We start from the raw sequence: 18,595 nt of genomic DNA on the forward strand, positions 1-18,595 counted from the left end.
CAGGCTGGAGTGCAGTGGCGTCATCTTGGCTCACTGGAACCTCTGCCTCCCATGTCCAAGCATTTCTGCCCTAGCCTCCTGAGTAGCTGGGACTACAGGTGCACCACTGCACCTGGCTAATTTTTGTATTTGTAGTTGAGATGGGATTTTGCCATGGTAGCCAGGCTGGTCTTGAACTCCTGACCTCAAGTCATCCACCCACCTCAGCCTCCCAAAGTGCTGGGATACAGGCGTGAGCCACTGCGCCAGGCCAATAAATATTTATTGAGCACCTACTATGTGCCAGGCACTGCTCTATGGGCTGAGATATACTGGCAAATAAAACAAAATCCTGTCCTCTTGGGGCTTACATCCTAGCAGGAAGGGAAAATCAATAAATAATAAATATAAGTAGTTATATTACTGCTATGGACTAAATGTTTGTGTCCCTCCAAAAATCACCTTTGAGAGGTGATTACATCACAAGGGTGGAGGCCTCATGAATGGAATGAGTGCCCTTATTAGAAGGCTCCCTGCTCTCTGCTATGTGAAGATACTAGAAGGTGGCCAGATATGAACCAGGAAGTGGGCCCTTAGTAGACACTGGATTTGCCAGTGCCTTCATCTTGGACTTCTCAACCTTCCGAGCTGTGAGAAATAAATTCTTGTTTTTTAAGCCACCCAGAGTCCAGGGCAGAGGCTCATGCTTGTAATTCCAGCACTTTGGGAGGCTGAGGCAGGAGGATTGCTTCACTCCAGGACGTCGAGGTTGCAATGAGCCAGGATCATGTCACTGTACTCCAGGCTGGTAACAGAGTGAGACCCTGTCTATTAAATAAATAAATAAAGCCACCCAATCTATGGTAATTTGTTATAGCAGGCTGAATAAGCTAACACAATTACAGAGTGTATTAGAAAGAGTAAGTTATTAGATACAATAAATTATGTCTTTTTTTTTCTTTTCTTTTTTTTTTTTTGAGACAGAGTCTCACTCTGTCACCCAGGCTGGAGTGCAGTGGCACAATCTTGGCTCACTGCAACCTCCGCCTCCTGGCTCGAGCAGTTCTCCTGCCTTAACCTCCGAAGTAGCTGGGACTACAGGTGCATGCCACCACACCGAGCTAATTTTTGTATTTTTAGTAGAGATGGAGTTTTGCCATGTTGGCCAGGCTAGTCTCAAATTCCTGACCTCAAGTGATCCACCCACCTCGGCCTCCCAAAATACTGGGATTACAGGCGTGAGCCACCACGTCCGGCCGATACAGTAAATTATCACAGTAAAAAAGAAAAATGAGGAAAGGGATGTGGAAATGGAGGGAGGTGGTGGCAATTTTACATAGGTGATCAGGGGTTGGCCTCATTGAGAAGGCAACAATTGTGCAGACTCAAAGAAAGTGGGGGAGTGAGGTCTGCAGAACTCCAGGAGATGAGGCTTCCAGGCAGAGGGAAGAGCCAGAGGGACGGGCAAAGGACTGATATGGGGAAAGAGGCAGGGAGACCAGAGCTGGTTGAAGCAGAATGAATATTGAGGAGAGTAGAGGAAGCTGGGAAAATTGAGGGGAACAGAGGAAGTAGGGGAAGTCAGAGGAAGCTGGTTCCTCCAGGGTGAGCTCTTACAGCTATCATAAGGACTTTGGCTCTTACTCTGTGTGAAATGGGAGCTATTGCAGTGTTTGGAGTTGTAGAATTCTAAATGCACAGGGTTTATAAATAAATAGTCATTTCTCTATTAGAGAGAGGGCTAAACATTTAATAACTGCTGGGGTGCATCATTTAAAAAATTTGAAGATCACGAACTGGACTTACTTTCTGCGTCTATGTAACAACAGCTGAGAAATAATGCCATTCTATTTCACCAAGTTTTCTTTCTTGGTTTTTTTTTTTTTTGAGACAGGGTCTCACTTTGTCATCCAGGGTGGAGTGCAGTGGCATGATCTTGGCTCACTGCAACCTCTGCCTCCCAGATTGAGGCAATCCTCCTGCCTCGAGGAGCTGGGATTACAGGTGCCCACCACCACACACAGCTAATTTTTGTATTTTTAGTAGAGACGGGGTTTTACCATGTTGGCCAGGCTGGTTTTGAACTCCTGACCTCAGATGATTCACCCAGCTCGGCCTCCTAAAATGCTGGGATTACGGGCATGAGCCACTGCGCCCAGTGGAAACTTTTATTTCCGATCAAAATTTTATTTATGAGCTATATTGGACAACCCTGGGTGACCATAATTATTACGCTCATTTACATGTAGTGGGAGATCACTGTGGCCCAGTCCTCTTCTAAGTCCTTTATTCAGATTAGCCTGTTGAATCCTCACAACCACTTTATTATTATTACACATTTTAGAGATGAGGAAACAGAGAGGTGAAGTTACTTGCCCAAAGTCACACAGCTAGCAAGGGGAGAAGTTGGAGCTGAAACCCAGGCTTGTGTGTAGCCCACGCTCTTCACACTATGTCAAACTGCCTCTGAGATGATTCAGAGGCTTGGTGTATCTCACAAACCAAATGAACCAAGAAATGTATTCAACAGTGGCATCCTATTTAAGCCCGGTGGAAGTAAAGCACTGCTCTGAACAGGGAAGAGGGCTGCCACCTGCCCTTTCTGGTCTGCAAGACTTTTTTTTTTTTTTTTTTGGACACAGAGTCTTGCTCTGTCATCCAGGCTAGAGTGCAGTGGCATGATCTCGGCCCACTGCAACCTCTGCCTCCCGGATTCAAGCAGTTCTCGTGTCTCAGCCTCATGAGTAGCTGGGATTACAGGTGCATGCCACCACACCTAGCTAATTTTTGTATTTTTAGTAGACTGGGTTTCACCATGTTGGCCAGGCTGGTCTCGAACACCTGATCTCAAGTGGTCTGCCTGCTTTGGCCTCCCAAAGTGCAGGGATTATAGGAGTGAGCCATCATGCTTAGCCAAGGTCTGCAAGTCTTTTTTTTTTTTTTGAGACGGAGTCTCGCTCTGTCGCCCAGGCTGGAGTGCAGTGGCCGGATCTCAGCTCACTGCAAGCTCCGCCTCCCGGGTTTACGCCATTCTCCTTTCTCAGCCTCCCGAGTAGCTGGGACTACAGGCGCCCGCCACCTTGCCCGGCTAGTTTTTTGTATTTTTTAGTAGAGACGGGGTTTCACCGTGTTAGCCAGGATGGTCTCGATCTCCTGACCTCGTGATCCGCCCGTCTCTGCCTCCCAAAGTGCTGGGATTACAGGCTTGAGCCACCGCGCCCGGCCAGGTCTGCAAGTCTTGATGTTGATAGGATTTGCTGATCCAACATCTGAGAGTCTGTGTGTAGGACTGGACACGTCCTTGAGGATCATCATGGTGGCCTCATGTTACCTGATGTTCCTGGTAAAATAGCCCCATTCAAGTCCGGCTTCCTGGGTCCTCCCTCCTCTGTCCTTCATGCTGTCCTTATAGCTTGCTGCTTAAAATCACTACTAATATGTCCAACTGAAATACAATAGAGAATAATGAATGCGGGCATAACCTTGGCTCAGGGAAGACTTGGGTTTGAGTTTTGGCTCTGGTGCTTCACAGCTGCGTGACCTTGGGCAGGCCACCTAACCTCTCTGAGCCTTAGGTCCCTCAGTGTAGATCTTACCTCAAAGGTTCTGGGGGGGATTAATTAAGATCATGCATGTAAAAAGCACATAATAGAAGCTCCAGAGATGTTTCCTATTATCACTTTTTTTTTTTTTTTTTTGAGACGGAGTCTTGCTCTGTCACCCAGGCTGGAGTGCAGTGGCCGGATCTCAGCTCACTGCAAGCTCCGCCTCCCGGGTTCACGCCATTCTCCTGCCTCAGCCTCCCGAGTAGCTGGGACTACAGGCGCCTGCCACCTCGCCCGGCTAAGTTTTTGTATTTTTAGTAGAGACGAGGTTTCACTGTGTTAGCCAGGATGGTCTCGATCTCCTGACCTCGTGATCCGCCCGTCTCGGCCTCCCAAAGTGCTGGGATTACAGGCTTGAGCCACCGCGCCCGGCCCCTATTATCACTTTTAAACCAATGTAACCCACGTACTATTTTCCTGTAAAACCTGAACATAACTGTTCAGAAAAGCAGAAAACTAAAATTATAATCCAGAAATATTTGTACTTCAATAACTTGAGATGCTCCTGCCCTCCCCCCGCTCTAGTAGTCAGTTCTGCTGTAACCTTTATTGTGAAAACACAAATTTGTTCCAATTGATTGATATATTAGGGAGCAATAGCATCTATGAACACAATATGAACACATTTTACATTTGCTTATGTGCAAGTTCATTTGCAGGAAACTCTAGCTGAATACTGAAACTGCACCCAGGTAAACAGAATCACATAGGTATACACAAAATGCACACACCTATTCATCTCCAGGGACTTCTCTCACCACATGTTAGGAGCCACACTCATCTATACCTGGCCTGTCTCATTTCAGATAATCTTCCATAGCTTCACAATGGCCCATAGGATGCAATTTTTTTAGAATCATATTTCCACAAGCAAACTTGAGGACTTTTTAAAAGTAAAGTGCCATTAATCTTAGCATTTATATACTTTTAAAGAATTTAGTATGTGTACAACTGTGCTAAAATTTTTTTGTGTGTGTATTTTGAGACACGGTCTTGTTCTGTCTCCCAGGCTGACATGCAGTGGTGCAATCATGGCTCACTGCAGCCTCTACCTTCCACACTCAAGTAGTCCTCACCCCTTGGCCTCCCAAATAGCTGGGATCACAGTCACACATTTGGATTTTTGGTAGAGACAGGGTTTCACCATATTGCCCAGGCTGGTCTCTGACTCCTGAGTTCAAACAATTTGTTCGCCTTGGCCTCCCAAGGTGCTGGGATTACAGGTGTGAGCCACCCACCCTGCCTGGCCATGATTTTTATTAAGTTCCTATCTTTTAAAAAATGCATCACTGATGAGGTTTTGAGTGTAGGCCACCACCCCTATTTTTCCATAAGCCTGTGGTTTTTATTGTGCAATGTTCTTTGCACAGTGATTTTCAGGAATGCATGTGTCATCTTACAGAACTGACCGTATATGAAGCGAATTACATGTTCACTGTAGAAAAATTAGAAAAGGACTAATAAGGGAAAAAGAAAAAGGAGAGCAAACTTCACCCATAGTTCCACTCCCCTAGAAGAAATCACATTCCTTGTTTTCTCTGCATCTACACATAAATATACAACCATGCACACACCACAAGCATCATTTTTCTCTAGCTCTATCCCCTTCAAATGCAACAATGGATGCCAGGCGCGGTGGCTCATGCCTGTAAATCCCAGCACTTTGGGAGGCCAAGATGGGTGGAACACCTGAGGTTGGGAATTCAAGACCAGCCTGACCAACATGGGGAAACCCCATCTCTACTAAAATACAAAATTAGCTGGGCATGGTGGCACATGCTTGTAATCCCAGCTACTTGGGAGGCTGAGGCAGGAGAATCACTTGAACCCGGGAGGCAGAGGTTGTGGTGAGCCGAGATAGTGCCACTGCACTCCAGCCTGGGCAACACAGCAAGACTTCGTCTTAAATAATAATAATAAAATAAAAAAATATATATGTAAATAGAAATAGTCAAAATGCCAAAACAGCATATTTTAATGCCTTCAGCATAAACATATTTGTTTATATTTAATGAATAACACCTTGTTATATTTAAACATATAACACATTACATGGCTTGCTTGTTTTTTTTTTTTTGAGACAGTCTTCCTCTGTTGCCCATGCCAGAGTGCAGGGCACGATCTTGGTTCACTGCAACCTCCACCTCCCAGGCTGAAGCGATTCTCCTGCCTCGGCCTTCTGAGTAGCTGGGAGTACAGGCATGCACCGCTATGCCTGGCTAATTTTTTTTTTTTTTTTTTTAGTAGAGATGGGTTTTCACCATGTCGACCAGGCTGGTCTCAAACTCCTGACCACAGGTGATCTGTCTGCCTTGGCTCCCCAAAGTGCTGGGATTACCACACCCAGCCACATTGCATGTTTTATATTATGATATGTGTGTATGTATGTATGTATGTATTTAGAGACAGGGTCTTGCTCTGTCAGCCAGACTGGAGTGCAATGGCACAATCACAGCTCACTGCAGCCTTGACCTCTTGAGCTCAAGCAGTCCTCCCAACTCAGCCTCACAAGTAGCTGGGACCACAGGCGTGCGCTATAATACCTGGCTAATTTGTTTTTATTTTTTGCAGATGAGGGTCTCACTATGTTGCCCAGGCAGGTCTCCAACTCCTGGCCTCAAGCGATTCTCCTGCCTTGGCCTCCAAAAATGCTGGGATTATAGGCATAAGCCACCATATCCAGTCTATGTATGTATTTAAAATGTGTACACTTAAAGCAGTGGTTCTCAACCAAGGACAATTTTTGCCTCACTCCACTCCACCCCCTAGGACATTTTCAATGTCTGGAGACATGTTTTGTTGTCACAAGTGGGGGTGACGCCACTGGCATTCACTGGGTACAGAGCAGGGATGCTGCTAAGCATCCTTTGCTCAGAACAGCCCCCACCACAAAGAATTATCTGATTCAAAATGTCAATACTGCAGAGACTGAGAAACTGATTTAAACAAGCAAATACCACACAACCATTAAAATAGTATCTAGCATATGCTGAGTGCTGAGAATTTTACATTTATCATCTCTTTTTAATCTTTTTGTAACACTTTGAAAGAGGTAGAGACTCTTCTGTCATTCCTATTTGCAGACGAAGAAACTAAGGCAGACAGAGTTAGGGACCTTGTCCAGGATCACACAGCTAGTGAAAGGCAGAGTCAGGATTTGAACCCAGGCTCATCTGAATCCAGAGGCCAGGATCTTACCTACTGTGCTATTTGGCCTTGGAAAGCTGCCTTGGGTAATTTGTTAGGCAAAAACAGGTGAGTGTTAGACAAATTTATAAGCCTGATTCTGTTATTGGAAAAGAACAAACCTTAGTGTGTACATTGCAGAAAAATCAAACAGGATGAATATGCATCATGCTTTTGCCAGTGGTCCCTCTCTTGGTAGCATCAGTTTAGGGAGGCGTGCTCAGACATGTCACACACAAACACATCCCTTTCGTCTCCCATGGTAGCATCTCAGTGCATATTGCACATTTTCCACAAAGCACTTTAGTACATCATATAATTTTATATTGCCTTGTGAGAGTCTTTGATTAATGCCTTTCACTCTTACTATACTGTTGGCTCCTTGAGAACAGCTTCTGTGCCTGTTTGTTTCCTTGTTTCCTCGGTTGAATCCTCAGGTTAGCCCAGAGCCCAGCATAGGAAGAATTCTCAATGCATATTTGCCAGATAGATAGGAAGATGGATGGTTGGGGTGAGACCATGGGAGACCTCTCCTTCCTACGTGATAGACTATTAGAATGTTTGAATTTATTCACATCAAATGCATTGTTTTTAAAATCAGAAAAAATATATATATATATTTTTTGAGACTATAGGTGCATGCCACCATGCCCAGCTAATTTTTGTATTTTTAGTAGAGACGGGGTTTTGCTATGTTGACCAGGCTGCTCTTGAACTGCTGACCGTGTGATCCACCAGCCTCAGTCTCCCAAAGTGCTGGGATTACAGGCGAGAGCCACCGTACCTGGCCAACTGTTTATATTAAAGGTATATAAAAAATAGCAGGTGTAGTCCTAGCTACTTGGGAGACCGAGGCAGGAGGATCCCTTGAGCCCAGGAGGTCGAGGCTGCAATGAGCCGTGATCGCACCACTGCACTCCATCCTGGGGGACAGAGTAAGACTGTGTCTCAAAAAAAAAAAAAAAAAAAAAAAAGAAAAAGAAAAGAAAAAAATTATTATACTGTATCTTTTTTTTTTTTTTTCTTGAGACGGAGTCTTGCTGTGTTGCCCAGGCTGGAGTGCAGTGGCACAAACTCGGCTCACTGCAACCTCCACCTCCTGGGTTCAAGAGATTCTCCTGCCTCAGCCTACTAAGTAGCTGCGATTATAGACGCCCACCACCACACCCAGCTAATTTTTGTATTTTTAGTAGAGATGGAATTTCAGCATGTTAGCCAGGCTGGTCTTGAACTCCTGACCTCATGATCTGCCCGTCTTGGCATCCCAAAGTGCTGAGATTACAGGTGTGAGCCACCATGCCCGGCCTATTATACTGTATCTTTTTTTTTTTTTTTTTGAGACAGAGTCTCGCTCTGTCTCCCAGGCTGGAGTGCAGTGGTGCGAACTTGGGCTAATTTTTGTATTTTTAGTAGAGACGGGGTTTCACTGTGTTGGTCAGGATGGTCTCAATCTCCTGACCTCGTGATCCGCCAACCTCAGCCTCCCAAAGTGCTGGGATTACAGGCGAGAGCCACCGCACCCAGCCTATACTGTATCTTAACTACCTTTTCTACGTTTAGATATGTTTGCAGGCACAAATACCACTGTGTCACCATTGCCTACAGTATTCAGAACAGGCACATGCTGTACAGGTTTGTAACCCAGGAGCAATAGGCCATATTGTCTAGCCTGAGTGTGTAGTAGGCTGCACCATCTAGGTTTGTGTAAGTACAGTCTAAAATGTTCCCACAACAGTGAAATTGCCAAATGACACATTTCTCAGAACAGAAATATTATTCCTTTTTAAGGAAAACATAATGAGGACAGTCAAAAAAGTTTAAGAGAAACAAAAAGCCATGTATGTGGGAAGGAGAAATCTAAGTAAACAAAAGGCGGTCTGAAATATAAGTAAAAGTGATATGGTTTCTAATTTCCACCAAAGCAAAATGTGGACCAGATGGGGTTAGGGGGTGAGCCGGCCCCATAGAGGAATGCAGTTTGCTTTGGGGAGAGTAAGCTATTTCTTGTGTTTGTGTGTGTTTCTGTGTGGGTGTCTGTGGGGGTCTTTGTGTCTGTGTGTGTGTGTCTGTGTGTGTGTGTGTCTGTCTCATTTCAGTCAATTGACTGAAATGTCATTATGCAGCATATCACTGTCAGTGTTCATGTGTCTTTTAGGTTTCAGTTGTTTTTATATCTTATATAATGTATTACACTTATATGTGAATATTTTATCTTATCCATTGTAGGGACAGTCTGTGTGTGTTTGTGTGTGTGAGCAACAGAGGTTGGGGAAGGAGGAAATGTGGCCAAAACGATTTTGTGGCCAATGACCCCTTGGTAAAGGCACACACAGGCATGTTTGGAAACACTTGTGGGAAGAAAACTGTCCCTGCAGGGACACACCCACTTTCAGATCACATAAATCTCACTTTTCCCCTTACACAAAAGATGCAGGAAGCACTTAAGGAGGGTGTCTACCCAGCCTGAACAATGCGTCTTTTCCTCCCCTGGTTCCGTGTCTGAGTTTCCATTCCCAGGGGCAGAGTCTGGGGCTGGGAAGGGTTGCTTGTCAGGGAGCCTGAGGGCGAAAGCAAAGAGGCTTTGGTCTGTCCGGAGGAGGGGGGGCGGAATGCTGATGGACTTCAGTGATAACAGCTGACACCTGCCGTACCCTGTCCTAAGCATACCACATCAACTGGCTCCTTTCACCCTCAGAGAAAGCCCAGGAAGACAATATAATTATGCCTATTTTACAGGTGAGGAAACAGAGGCACCGAAAGGAGAAATCACAGGTTCCACAGCTTGCGAGGGACACAGCTGAGATTTGAACCTGGTCAGCTGCCTCCGGAGTCCAAGCTTTACCCTCAACCAGTGGATCTCAGGGGTGGGAGAGGGTGTGTAGGTATTCTGACCCCTAGAGCAGCAGTCCCCAACCTTTTTGGCACCAGGAACTGGTTTCCTGAAAGACGATTTTTCCGCAGACTTGGGGGAGGGGGTGAGGGCCGAGCGGGGGATCATTTCAAGATGATTCAAGCACATTGCATTTATTGTGCACTTTATTTCTATGATTATTTGATTGTGATATATAATGAAATAATTATACACCTCACCATAATTTAGAATCAGTGGGAGCCCTGAGCTTGTTTTCCTGCAACACGATGGTCCCATCTGGGGGTGATGGGAAACAGTGACAGATCTTCAGGTATTAGATTCTCATAAGTGGTGTGCAACCCAGATCCCCTGCATGTGCAGTTCACAATAGGGTTCGTGCTCCTATGATAATCTAATGCCTGCAGTAAATACAGGTGAATCTTTGCTCGCTTGCCTGCCACCACCTCCTGCTGTGTGGCCCGGTTCCTACTGGTCTGTGGCCCAGGGGTTGGGGATGCCTGCGCTAGAGGACGTATGGCAATGTTTGGAGTCATTTTTAGTTGTCACAATTGGAGGATGCTGCTAGGATCTAGCAGGTAGAAGCTGAGATGCTACTAAACACATCACACAAGACGCACGACAGCTCCCTCCCCACCAAATCATCCACTGCAAATGTCAACAGTGCTGCTGTTAAAAACTCTGTCCTAGACTATTTTAGGAAAAGACTACTTTTCTTCTAGAACTCTAAAAAATTATTTTGTTTGCTTTCCAAATTACAAATCATACATGCTCATTGGAAACATAGAAACAATTAGATGTTTATAAAGGAAGACCTGAAAGATTCTCTCCACAGTTCCGCGCCCTGCCGTAAACACTATCAACAGTGTGGCATATTCTGCTGCAGCCTTTTCTATTACAGACCTTTGTTACATTGTCAGTCTATTTACTTACATATTTATCTCTTTTTCTCCCCTTTTCAAAAATAGAAGCCTACACATATTTTTCTTTTCTTTTCTTTTTTTTTTTTTTTTTTGAGACAGGTTCTTGCTTTGTCGCCCAGGCTGGAGTGCAGTGGCAGATGTATTAGCCTGTTCTCACGCTGCTAATAAAATCATACCTGAGACTGGGTAATTTATAAAGGAAAGAGGTTTAATGAACTCACAGTTCCACGTAGCTGGGCAGGCCTCACAATCGTGGCAGAAGGCAAAGAGAAGCAAAGGCACATCATCCATGGCTGCAGGAAAGAGAGCTGGTGTAGGGGAACTCACATTTATAAAACCATGAGATCTCGTGAGACTTATTCACTATCACGAGAACAGTATGGGGGAAACCGCCCCCTGATTTAGTTATCTCCACCTGGCCCCGCTCTTGACACGTGGGGATTGTTACAATTCAAGGTGAGATCTGGGGACACAGCCAAACCATATCACACAATCATGGCTCACTGCAGCCTTGAACTCCTGGGCTTAAGTGATCCTCCCACCTCAGCCTCCCAGGTAGCTAGGACTACAGGCACACACCATCATGCGTGGCTAATGTTTTGTATTTTTTGTAGAGACGGGATCTTACTCCGTTGCCCAGGCTGGTCTTTAATTCCTGGACTCAAGCGATCCTCCCATCTAGGCCTCCCAAAGTGTTGAGATTACAGGCATGAGCCACTGTGCCTGGTTCATATTTTCCTTCATATCTTTGTCATTCAATGCTGAACCCCAAACCACAAACTTTTGCACCTGCTGTTCTTTCTTTCTGGAACATTCTTCCCTCAGGTATCTGTAGACCTGCATCCCTGGATGTATTAAAATCTGAGCATATCTCCTCCTTAAAAGGGAGCTCCCTGACTTCCCTCTGTAACCATTTCTCCTCTTCCACCTCCTCTTCCTTTTTTTTTTTTTTTTTTTTTTTTGACGGAGTCTCACTCTGTTGCCAGGCTGGAGTGCAGTGCTGCAATCTTGGCTCAATGCAACCTCCACCCACTGGGTTCAAGAGATTCTCCTGCCTCAGCCTCCTGAGTAGCTAGGATTACAGGCATGCGCCACCATACCCAGCTAATTTTTGTATTTTTAGTAGAGATGGGGTTTCACCATGTTGGCCAAGATGGTCTCTATCTCCTGACCTCGTGATCCACTGCCTCGGCCTCCCAAAGTGCTGGGATTACAGGCATGAGCCACTGTGCCCAGCCTCTACCTCCTCTTCTTACCAGTGTGACTTTTTCTTTTTTTTTTTGCAGGTCTCCTTTCTGACACGTGGGCGGATGCTTATTTCTTAGCTTGTTTGCTGGTTGTGTCCTTCCTAGAATGCTGGCTCCATGGTGGCAGAAATTGTGTCTGTCTTTCATAATGTGTGTCCCCAGCACCTAAAGCAGAGTCTGGCACCTAATAGACACTCTATAAATATCTATTATTGGCCGGGCATGGTGGCTCACACCTGTAATCCCAGCACTTTGGGAGGCCAAGGCAGGCAGATCACTGGAGGTCAGGAGTTCGAGACCAGCCTGGCCAACATGGTGAAACTTCGTCTCTACCAAAGATACCTTTGGGTGTGGTGGCACGTGCCTGTAGTCCCAGCTATTTGGGGGGCTGAGGCATGAGAATCGCTTGAACCCAGGAGGCAGAGGTTGCAGTGGGCCAAGATCATGCCATTGCACTCCAGCCTGGGCAACAAGGTGAGATTCTGTCTCAAATAAATAAATAAATAAATAAATATTTATTTATTTATTATAATCAACAAATGGATAAATGAAAGAACAATGAATGTATCATATATATCCTTTGATGTCCATGTATGCAAATAAAACCATATCTCATTCTCTTTAATGGCTATCCAATATTCATTTTACTATTCTCTCTCTCTCTCTCTTTTTTTTTTTTTTTTTGACATGGCTGGCTCTGTCACCCAGGCTGGAATGCAGTGGCGCAATCTCTGCTTACTGCAACCTCCACCTCCCAGGCTCAAACCATCCTCCCATCTCGGCCTCCTGAGCAGCTGGGACTACAGGCACACGCCACCATGCCTGCCTAATTTTTGGTAGGAATGGGGTCTCACCATGTTGTCCAGGCTGGTCTCAACTCCTGAGCTCAAGCGATCTGCCCATCTCAGTCTCTCAAAGTGCTGGGATTACAGGCCTGAGCCACTGTATTTGGCCATTTGACTATTTTCAAGTTGATGAAAACATAAGTTGTCTGTATTTTTTCCTTTTGTGGGGGACAAATGGGAGTGATTTTATGAATCATGCCACAGTGAGCATCTTATACAGGTATTTATACACTTGTGCAGGAATTTCTGTAGGCTAGATTCCCAGAAGCAGAATTGTGGATCAAATGTAAACTTTTTATCAGAGTTGCTACAAATTTGAGTTCCAAAAGTAGAATGCCCTTTTCTTGTCTTTCCTCATCAGCACTGGGTAATTAAGAGCCAACATTAATTAACACTATGTTCTAAGCCCTTTACACGTGTTAATCTAATTCTTAGATAAATCAGAAAATGAAAATAGTGATTACAGAAAATGATTATATAGGACATGCTGAACACTGTCCTAAGTGTTTTTTTTTTGTTTTGTTTTGTTTTGTTTTTCTTGTTCTCTGTTTTTTGAGACAGAGTTTTGCTCTTGTTACCCAGGCTGGAGTGCAATGGTGTGATATCGGCTCACTGCAACCTCTGCCTTCGGGGTTCAAGTGATTCTCCTGCCTTAGGCTCCTGAGTATCTAGGATTACAGGCACATGCCACCACGCCTGGTTAGTTTTTGTATTTTTAGTAGAGACAGGGTTTCACCATGTTGGCCAGGCTGGTCTTGAACTCCTGACCTCAGGTGATCTGCCCACCTCGGCCTCCCAAAGTGCTGGGATTACAGGTGTGAGCCACCACCCCTGGCCCTATGTGTTTTATATACATCATCTCACTTAGTCCTTGTAAAAATCCTCTGGGGTGGATACTGTTATTATTATCATTTTACAGATGAGAAACTCAAGCATGAAACCTTAGGTCCAGTAATTTCTCCAGGATCCGACAGTCAAAAAGTGGGATAAGCCAGGTTGAATCAGAAAGTCCAGTTATAGAGTCCTTACTGTAAACCACCCTGCTATCCTCCTCCATGAGTAAGAGCAATGACTGTCTCCATTTTACAGAGAGGAAAACTGAGGTACAAAGAAGCTAGGAAACTTGGCCAAAAATATTATCAATCTGTTTAATTGGTGCAAATGTGATGGGTGAGAAATGGTATCTTATGGTTCTACTCTCTAAAGATATCTCTTATTCTTTTCTTCTTTGAATTTGAAAACAACGTAATTCCTTATTCGGATAAAGTAAATTTCTCAACTGATAAAATATGTATCCTGTTTAAATATAAATGTCTGTAAAATGTGAATTCTTTTGCCATCTAGATCCAAATGATTAAAATAAATTCAGATTTATTTTCACTCCTAAGATGCCTCTTAATAGGGACAGTCATGGTGGCTCACGCCTGTAATTCCAGCATTTTGGGAGACCAAGGTGGGCAGATCACCTGAGGTCGGGAGTTGGAGACCAGCCTGAGCAACATGGAGAAACCCCTTCTGTATTAAAAAAAAACCCAAAAAACAAAAATAGCCGGGTGTGTTGGTGCATGCCTGTAATCCCAGCTACTCGGGAGGCTGAGGCAGAAGAATCACTTGAACCCAGGAGGCAGAGTTTGCAGTGAGACAAGATCGTGCCATCACACTCCAGCCTGGGCAACAAGAGCGAAACTCCATCTCAAAAAAAAAAAAGCCTTTTAATTTTCTTGAGATTCATAGGCATGAGCCACCGTGCCTGGCCCATATTTTTATTTTTATTTTAAAGAGATCGGGTCTCCCCCTATGTTGCCCAGGCTGGTCTTGAACTCCTGGGCTCAAGCTGTCTTCTCACCTCAGCTCAGCTCCCAAAATGCTGGGATTACCGGCATGAGCCACCATGCCTGGCGTCCTTTTTTTTTTTTTTTTCCCCGAGACGGAGTCACCCTGTCGCCCAGGCTGGAGTGCAGTGGCGCGATCTCAGCTCACTGCAAGCTCTGCCTCCCGGGTTCACGCCATTCTCCTGCCTCAGCCTCCTGAGTAGCTGGGACTACAGGCGCCCACCTCCACGCCCAGCTAATTTTTTGTATTTTAGTAGAGACGGGGTTTCACTGTGTTAGCCAGGATGGTCTCGATCTCCTGACCTCGTGATCCGCCCGCCTCAGCCTCCCCCATATTTTTAAGTTAAAGTAATTTGTTTATTTTAAGAGGCAGTAATTTTCTTGAAAGATAAATCGCAAATAAATTTGTTGAGAGATAAGTCACAAAAATATTTGAATCTGCAAGTTTATAATTGCCGGAATATAACGTGGTTTTCTGGGTTTGATCCTAGACAAGGATATTAGTGGAAAAACTGGGGAAATCCATGAAACCTGGAGTTTAGTTAATAGTATTTGTCCAATAATTTCTTAGTTTGGACAAATGTACCCTTGGGAGGCAAGATGTTACTATTAGGGGAAGTGAGGTGACAGGAGTTCTCTGTATTAACTTTGCAACTTTTCTTTACTTCTAACAACTATTCCAGATAAAAAGTATATTTTCAATGAGTGTTGAAGACTCTTTTTCAGATCTGTAAACACACTCCCAATGCGGTTAGGCAAACATGGGAAACACCTGGCCATGGCCACGTTATGGTAAAAAGAAAGAAAAGATCTCTGTGACCCTTCTGCTGGACAAAACGGTATATTTAGCCTCCGACTTTTTGCGGTGACCTTTGCATTCTGAAATGAATTAGAGGTTTACGTGTAAGAACGTAAAGAGCAGGAAACCAGGAAGTTGATGGGGAACGACCTTCCTGTTCTATTTCACTTGTTTACATACAGCAGCATCACCGAGAGCAGAGATGTTGCTAGATTATGTCGGCATCACACATCCCTGAGCCACCACTGGGGGCTGAAAGCAGCGTGCACCACCCCCAACCAAATTGCTGGAAATGCCCATGTGAAATTTCAATCGCATGGTTTAGCTGTATTATTATTATTATTATTATTATTATTATTAGCTGGGTTATTACTATTCTTATTAGCTGGATTATTATTATTATTTTAGCTGAGTTATCTTAATTTGCTCTTTTTCTCTGGCTATTTTGATCTGAAATGAATTACTTATCTTTTCTCTTGTGGGCAGTAAAGAAGTTCTTTTATGTCTCAAAAGGAATCTAAGATAAATTTTGGAAAGTAAACCATGCTCTTTGACAAAGAACTTGGTATTCACCTCTCTTCATGGTAAACACTGGAAATGTGAACATCTGTTTGTCTCTCGTTTGTTCTTTAACAAATGTAACATTTTCAATACGGATAACAAAAAGTCCAATTTCAGCGAATTCTGCCTATCTGGCTCACCCCTCTATACCAGGATCTGATACAGCATCAGACACTCATATTTATAGAATAGACAAATAAAGAGGAAGAAAATGCCATATAATATTCTTTCATTTAAGATCTTTAGGAAGGATAAAAGCATATTTCTCTGCAGGAATGTTAAAGTAGCATATTTGATAATGTGATTACAGGACAGTATGTGTTGCCTTTAATATTCATTTTTTTAGGAATAGTCTTTATTCTAAGCCATTTCCATGTTAATTTGAGTAAGAGGTTATTTTCCACCTTATCACTCAAATCTACAATGTTTGGCTTCTCAGAAATCTCAAAATGCTTACATTTTGTTTTCATTCACGAAACAAATGTATGGGTTTTGGTTGGGCTTGGACTCAAATGACATTTTAAAACAGGAGCATATGTTTCGGGAGTAATTAGCGATTGTTTAATATAACGACCCTGCAGGCTGGAAAGGCTGCAGGTCAGAATTGTTAACAGGCAAAGCAATGAAAAATAGTAAAGCATTAGCAGATAGCATAAATAGTCAAATTTGACCTCCAAAGGTCAAGAGAGAACTAAATAATTTGGCTGCAGCACTGACTGATTTAAATCAATGCAATCCCAATTTCCTTTTTTGCCGGTTTGCCTTTGGTATTCCACGGTCTAGTACTTGCCAGGAGTCGGGAGAGAGAACAGGGTAGGGTCTACTCAGTGATATAATTTTACTAAATGTGGGTAGTTTCAAGAGAAAAAATAGCCAAAAGTATTTCAAGGACCAAATGAAATTATTTAAACAGAACACCATTGTGTCCATCCTCTTAACTACTTGGTTTTGTTTCTCTAAGGATGATTTATGATGGTAACACCGATACAAATACATAATTAACCATGGGAGCATTTTGCATCTCAGGTTTCCCACATTTTTTCTCATTTGTAGGCTTCTTAGATTTAGAATTATACCTTTACCCTATGAAACTGAAAAAATCAGCAAGATTTGTAAATTGCTAGACCAAATAAGTTTTATCTTTTTAAAAGTGTGAAAAAATGATCCCCTGAATTCTTTTGGATTTCTACCTAATTTTTTTTTTTTAGTGGAATGATCCCCTCCCTCTTGACTGCTTCTGTCTTCTATTTTTTCATGTAGGATTACTCCTCTTCTTCATCTCTCACATAGATAATATGTGATTTTTTTTTTTTTAAGGTACTATATTTATTTATTTATTTATTTTTAAGGTACTATATTTATTTTTATTTATTTTATTTTTAAGGTACTATATCCTGTTTTGATCAGGAACAGTATATTTTAAAGAAAAAAAATGCTTTCGGTGATTACAAAATCACTTTAAGACCCAGGGGGAACTATGCCTCAGTGACAAAACAAATTTGCCACAAATCATTGTACAAAAGAACAGCAGGACCTAAGCCTAAACTCAGGGACCGCTCCCATTCATCTTTCATTTGTTTTGGAAACTCCACCCTCCTCCTGCCATGTTCAATATCTAATTGGCATTCTGACCCTTCAGATAACTCAACATCTGCTACTCTGATGCATCTTGGAAACTCTTTGTTCCCGTAAGGCGGAGTTCAAGGGGCTCTCTTCACTGATACACAAGATTCATGCAAGCTATTGTGTACGCAGCTTCTGGTGCTGAATGGAGACAAAACTTTTGCAAGCCAATATGAAAAATGAAGCAACTCTCATATTCTAACCAAATAATCTTCAGCAGGGTTAAAATTATGCATGGCTGGAAAAGACAGCAGTGCATTAACCAAACAATTAAGCTTCGCTTCTTTCATAAGCAATTTAAGGCTGGAATCCACGTATCTGTTTTTACTTTGACTTGTTTGCATATTTTGGCCTGTAGCCTTTGTTTTTCTCTATTATGAGGCAACGTATGTACCGATGTTTAATCTCCTAAAACAGATTATGTAGATATAAACTGGGATTTTTAAAAGCAGAATCACACAGGTGATTGATTTTTTTTTTTCCTCATGTCTCTTTTTTTTTTTTTAAATTTATTTATTATTATTATACTTTAAGTTGTAGGGTACATGTGCATAACGTGCAGGTTTGTTACATATGTATACTTGTGCCATGTTGGTCTGCTGCACCCATCAACTCGTCATTTACATCAGGTATAACTCCCAATGCAATCCCTCCCCCCTCCCCCCTCCCCATGATAGGCCCCGGTGTGTGATGTTCCCCTTCCTGAGTCCAAGTGATCTCATTGTTCAGTTCCCACCTATGAGTGAGAACATGTGGTGTTTGGTTTTCTGTTCTTGTGATAGTTTGCTAAGAATGATGGTTTCCAGCTGCATCCATGTCCCTACAAAGGACGCAAACTCATCCTTTTTTATGGCTGCATAGTATTCCATGGTGTATATGTGCCACATTTTCTTAATCCAGTCTGTCACTGATGGACATTTGGGTTGATTCCAAGTCTTTGCTATTGTGAATAGTGCTGCAATAAACATACGTGTGCATGTGTCTTTATAGCAGCATAATTTATTGATTTTTTAATGCATTATTTCATTGAATCCAAGATACTACAAACTGTACATTTTAGAATTATTTTTATGTACTATAGAGAAAGAAAAACTTATACTAACCAATCTGTGATATGCCTTTGATT

Source organism: Papio anubis, chromosome 16 (genome assembly GCF_008728515.1).
Source record: "Papio anubis isolate 15944 chromosome 16, Panubis1.0, whole genome shotgun sequence".
NCBI lineage: Eukaryota > Metazoa > Chordata > Mammalia > Primates > Cercopithecidae > Papio > Papio anubis.